At 42.6% G+C, this 6,353-nt stretch overlaps 1 long non-coding RNA gene across 2 annotated transcripts; it reads left to right on the top strand.

The window, feature by feature from the left end:
• The first annotated feature begins 1,303 nt into the window (after positions 1-1,303).
• On the top strand, positions 1,304-5,234 carry LOC125540392. 2 transcript variants are annotated; one of them, XR_007297284.1, is made up of 4 exons: positions 1,306-1,851; positions 2,341-3,773; positions 4,527-4,583; positions 4,977-5,234. It is a non-coding gene; the product is annotated as an uncharacterized LOC125540392 (long non-coding RNA). The 2 variants fall into 2 exon arrangements; XR_007297283.1 differs by having other exon boundaries at positions 1,304-1,851; positions 2,341-4,583.
• The last annotated feature ends 1,119 nt before the right edge of the window (positions 5,235-6,353 follow it).

The raw sequence follows: 6,353 nt of genomic DNA, 5'->3' as shown, positions 1-6,353 counted from the left end.
TGGATCAGTGCCACTGACATGTGTACCTACAGGCAACCAGTAAATGGTAGAAGTTAAACTGCAATTGCACAAATGATGTGAAATACTGTAAGACATGGGATGGAGCTAACCTCGACGGCAAACAACAGCATCCGTCGTTATGACCCTGCGGAAGTACATGGACAAGCTTGTTAAGTACAACAGGGTTAGCATCCACCAAAAATAGCAAATCAGCAGCATCTCTAGTATGTCTTCATTGCGGAGAGTAGCATGGTTGCAAATGAACAGATTAAAAAATGGATGCAACTGTTATTGCAACAGGCTTAACAACATCCTAAGTCATGTTTTGTAAGTTTGTAGCCATTGAAATACAACTATTTAAAAATGGATTCAACTGTTAATTGCAATAGGCTTAATAGACATTGAAACTGGTACTGATAACAATGCAATTGACATAGTTAAACATCACAAGGCAGGTGCTGCCAGAGCAGAGAATAGCCCAGATGTCTATAAAAAGGCAGGGAAAGTAGCAAAACCGTGTTAGGCATGTTTACTAGAACATGCTTAATACATCGATCGTACAGAACATAGCCATTAATTGCAACTAGTATTGGTAAGATTGAACTGGTGAGTACATACTTGGTAAGTCCTGAGAGGTAGTTGCTGGGGCACTTCATCTTGGTCAGAGCCCGCCCAAAGTCAGTGACGGCGAAGGCGAGCCAATCCTCTGGGTCGAGGCGTGGATCAGTGCCACTGACATGTGTACCTACGGGCAACACTACAAGAAACCTGTTAATCCGTAACGGATTCCTGGTGACATTCTGCAAATCCGTCATGGAAACCGTCACCGACCAGCTATATGTGTTTGGGCCCAAAAACGGTAGCCCCTTAATGACGGATGTGGTGGTACCGTCATGAAAACCGTCACAGATAGACCAATCGGGCCTAGCCGGGCCTAGCTTTCCCTCCTTTTATACACCATCCAGATGTTCACGAATTGCTCCTGCTAATGTGGCATAGTCATATGAGTTACATTGTAATTTGAATTTTCAATAATGTAAAAAAACAAATATCCTAAAGAAATTAGATGGCTAGAAACAGAATGAATATACTTATGTAGCATACAAACACGTGGGACCAACATGAATCAGGTCTACTACCAGGCACCACGGGCAAAGACACCAAAGATGAAGCAGGCTGAAGCAAAGCGCGCGGAGGAAAAATAATTCAAGTCGTGTACGCGGCAAAGTCCGAAACAGGAAGCGCATGGCAAAGTCGTCGACGCGGGGAGTTAAAAAATTTCGGAGCCAACCCATTTAACACCACAGCCCACCAGCCCGAGAGGCCACAACCTCGCGCCTCTCTCCCCACGACCACGGAAACCTAATCCATCTCCACCCACAGCCGCCGGCTCCTACCCCTCTCTGTTCCCGATTCAGATCCATGCCCATCCTCCGTCCCCGCGCGGCTGCCACCCCCTCGATCTCCCGCGCCGCCGTCCCAACCATCTCCCGCTCCACCTCCGTCTCTCACCCTCTATCGCTCCTTCACCGCCCCCACCCTCTTCCCCTGTGCAGCCTACTCAGATTCGAGATGGGGGCACACGCGGCCGTAGCGTCGCTCCCGCCTCCGCGTCAAGGTCAGTCCCCTGCTCGTCATCATGGGCGCGGTGGTCATGAGGAAGGTGGTTGAGATCGGTGAGATGAACGTTGTCGCCTACCCGCTGGCCAGGACCAAGCACGGCTGCCCCGGCGCTCCGTCTTCTTCACAATCTCGCGCTGGGAAAGGAGGGCGTGGCCACGTATTTCTTCGTCACTCCTTGGCCTTTTTTGCATCGCCACTGGTGACCTTGTCGGACCACTTGCTATGAAGGTGAGAACCCTTTTCACTCGCCATTAGTTGAAGAATTATCTATTTAGGATGTCAAGATAGTGCTTTGCAGTGAAGTAACTTTTGTGGCTGGGAATAATTGTTTTGGAAAGATACCAAGATGATGTATTATGTTCCATATTTTGCATAAATGTTGATGTGACTGATATTTTTAATGTAGAGATTTATATTTACATCTTTTCTTCATCAACATGTACGTGTAACAAATATATGTAGGGTGCTTACATAGTTTCTGAGGTCGTGATGTGTTTATGTGTGTCAATTTAGTTTACAGATATACATCATTGAGATGGATAAAAGTATGATGTAGAGTATATATGAAACTGAAAAGATGGGATGCTTAAAGCTAGAATAAATTGTGGAGGGAATCCTATGCAGGAGTAACTATAGTGGATACTTTTACTAAATCAGAAGATTTATTTGTTTTCTCCATGGAATAGTTTGACGAAAGTTCTAATTATTATTCTGTAGGTGGAGGAGATAGCTGAAGTTGAGGGTGTTGTTGATGACATAAAAGGTGTTGATAAAATAGAGCCTTGTGAAGAACAGAGGATACAATACAAAAACGTCAGTCGAAACTACTTCTGTAGTACAAAATAATTAGCTAGCACTACAAACTATGCACCCTTCTTTGTCCTGATGTTCCTATCCTTGAAGGATGTTGCCTCACACATGACAGTAGCTGCACGGCCTATGAACGATGTTCCCTCCCCAACAACGCCTTTGTGAGCATGCTCGCTGTTGGCGCTGTCATGACAGAATCGTGCAAGCCATGCAGCTGTCGTGTGTATAGCAGTGCTGATCCTTAAATATCTTTGTTGTGCTTTTTGCATCGTCTTAGCGTGTGTGCGCTTGTTTCCATTTTTTACTTAATTTATTGCTTGCTGCAACACCTAGTTGCTCCTAGTTTGATAGAGTTGTTTGTTTTGTTCACGGTGGATGCATGATATGTAAAATCTCAAATGGTATTTTTATAGTTACATGTCTATTTTGACAAAATGCTGATTGCTAACATTTACTCTGTGTACCAATTACTTTCTACCATTCCTGATTATTCTCTACTGCTATGTACCTTATATGAGAAAACACCACCCACTCTGTACTCTACCTATCAGTTTTCTGGTTTGCTTGGAAGAAAATAACCATTACTTGAAAACCAGCTATGAGATAGACTAGATCATTTAAGCTTGGTTGATAGATAAAATTCGGTTCATGTGCTGGGACAAGTGTACATTTTTTTGTTCAGTGAAGAGTGTTTGTGCTGTTGGTGGTGACCTCCTCTGCCGCGCGCCGGCGGTGGCCGACTTGCACTGCGACCCTGGCCATTGAGCTGAACCTGATCCTGGTCCATGGTTAGTTAGGGTGTTGGTGCTTTTTGGGATCGATTAGCTCGATTCGATGTTGTTTTAGGCTTGAGAAAAGTTGTTCTCTTGTTGAAATGAGAGGGATAAGGTAGGTGCTGCAGTTGTTGGCAATCGTGTATATGCAATTGTAGGCAACCAGAGAATATGTGTTGCATTTGTATGTCCTCATGTTTAAAATTTGTGTCTGGAAGTTATTACTGGATCTACTATCCCAATAATTTTTTATTTCCTAAATTTCATGGTAAATCTGGAAGTTGCATTGCATATATGTGTATTACGCCATACTAGTAAACTTCTGAAAGCAAGTGGAGCTGAACCTTTATAATGCACTCTGCATTCTGCAAATTATGCCATACTTATTTGCATGTCATGCTATATGAACATGCACTGTGGTTGTGATTCTTATGCTGGGAACGATGTTCCTCATGGTCCCATTAATGCTGCTAGTATGGAAGAGGCACTGGATCCTTGTTGTCACATTCCTTGAGCTCTTGTTGATGGAGGATAAATGGAAATAAGTGATCATCTAGTGGAGACACAGTAAGTTACAACCTCTTTGCTCTTCCTGTTCGTAATAAGAAGGAATTCTTACTCTAGTGTCCCATTTACTTGTAGCTTTTAAATTTTTGATACACAATATATATGATGCTTCCATGCTTTTCAAGTTTTTTGCAATACTGTTTTTCTCTATATTGCACCCAGAACTGAATGTTTGATTGGATCAGGCAGGTAACATTGTGAGTAGGCCTTCTGGCCTGTTTACTTTTTGATTGGATCAGGCGTTCATGTAAACATGATAGCTCCAACTCTTGTTTCAAGAGTGAGTAGTACGTTGAAACTGCATTTTAGTAAATAGGGGTTACTTCTCAAATCTGAGAAATTTAAAACCAATCCTCATTGCTGACTGGCGGTGTATATACAGTAATGGTATATGAAGATGAACTTGGCAAAAACTCAGCTTTTACCTTCGAAATATATGTATAGAATTTCCAGATCTAATTTGAAATGTCAATTAGGAAATGCTGAGCATTATCTTTGACCTTTCAAACCAAAAACCTACTGTATGGACAAACACAAATCATACTACTGTCCTTTGTTTAGAAATGCTGAGCATTATTTTGTTAGTGGGTTTATATGGCCTCAACTTCTGCTGCTATGGTACGTGAGTTTTGTGATGTGTGTTTGTTAGTCATTTGACTTCCATTCGGCACACTTCTCTCTGGTGACCGCTTCCTCTCTGAATCTTTAACCCTAAATTTTCTCTGAATTTCTTCTGTATCTTGTACACTGCAGGATAACAAGTAGAGACAAACTGCAGGGTACCAAGTAGAGACAAACCGCTGCACTGTGGTATGTGGCCTTCTATCAAGATCTGATTCAGTTTAGATTCCCCCCCTAGGTCTTAGAGATATGATTTCTGTTACTATATTAATATGTCAACATGTTCTATTTATAGTTTTCTCCCTAGGCATTTCGTTTTCTATCCTTGTTGTCTCCTGCAGACCGGTGAATATGTATTCCAGAAATAAGTACAATCTGAATCTAAGAAGAAAATTACATTGTTACATTGTGGCAGTCCTAATACAGAGGTTTAAACCTGTTTATTTGTGTACTATCCACATGTATTAGTCAGTCAATTTATTGTTGTTTTATACTAGATACTTTGTTTTTTTTCATTTGTAGGCATTTCTCCTACTACATATTTATATCTACAAATGTCTAATGTGGTTGTGAATATGCTAGGTATGTTGTTGTCCATCAGAATCTGCCATGCCATGTAGTTGCCATCAGGAGGGTCGACGACAAGAACACCAGTGACAACCTTTGTAGTTATATGTTTTGTCGATGTAAATTGGATTTTACCGGTTCCTAATCCTATGGATGGTTACATATTGAGTGACTTTGTCAATATATGGTGTATATTATCATTTCATGGAGGATATTATAAATTGCTAGGTTCTACATACCTATAGATGGTTGCATATTGAGTGATTTGTGTAACATATGGTACTTTGGAAATATTGTCCTCATCCAAAATTGGCATTATGATTTACGTAACACATTATGCTAAAAGCGCATTTGATCAAAATTGGGCTAAATGAAATGGATGGGATCAAATTTAAATTGATCCTAAATCCTTGACGGTTTTTGTGACGAAAAATTGTGTCCACGTAGGTAGCCACGTCATTCCAGGTAGTCAATTGAAAATTCTACGTGGCATTGGTCTATGACGGACTGCTCCGTCACGGCCTAGTTTGGGCTTGGGCGGGCCTGAGGCAATTCCATGACGGCCAAGAACTGTCATGGAAGCTACAATGTTAAATTATGACGCGATATACATGACGGATCTCAAGTCCGTCAAGGATGGACATGCATGACAGTTTTTGGGTGATCTGTGACGGCTAAGGACTGTCACATATTAACAGATTTCTTGTAGTGCAACCGGTAAATGGTAGAAGATAAACTGCAATTGCACAAATTATGTGAAGTACTGTGAGACATGGGATGCAGCTCACCTCGACGGCAAACAAAAGCATCGGCCGTTATGACCCTCGTAAGTACATGGACATGTATGTTAAGTACAACAGGGTTAGCATCCACTAAAAATAGCAAACGGGCAACATCTCTAGTGATATACTGAGTCATGTATTGTAAGTTTGTTGCTGGTATTGGTGAAACTGAGCTGGACACGGTAATATTTGAACATCACATAGTGTGCAGTACTGAAATAAACAAGGCACGGACATGCTTAATACATCAACCATACAAATCATAGTCGTTGCAAGTGGTATTGGTAAGATTTAGGTGGTCAGATCTTACCTTTTAAGTCCTGGGGGGTAGTCGCTGGGGGACTTCATCTGGGCCAAAGCCTGCACCATGTCGGCAGTGGCGGCGGAGGCGAGGTGTTCCTCTGGGTCAACGTGCACAGCGGCCATCGTGCCATGGACCGCCATCAGCTCCTGGGGGGGGGGGGGGGGGGGGGGGGGGGGGGGATTTGGAGGCATGAGGATGTTTCGCCGGTGCCATTTAAGCAATCAGGCTGAGGCCGTGATAGAGATCGGTGAGTTACCTGTCTAGATCCGAGAAAAACGTAGATGTGGTTGAAGCTGTGGTTGCGGC

Source organism: Triticum urartu, chromosome 2 (assembly GCF_003073215.2).
Source record: "Triticum urartu cultivar G1812 chromosome 2, Tu2.1, whole genome shotgun sequence".
Classification (NCBI taxonomy): domain Eukaryota; kingdom Viridiplantae; phylum Streptophyta; class Magnoliopsida; order Poales; family Poaceae; genus Triticum; species Triticum urartu.
The sequence above is the reverse complement of the archived record's forward strand: the minus strand, read 5'-3'. Positions and strand labels throughout refer to the sequence as shown.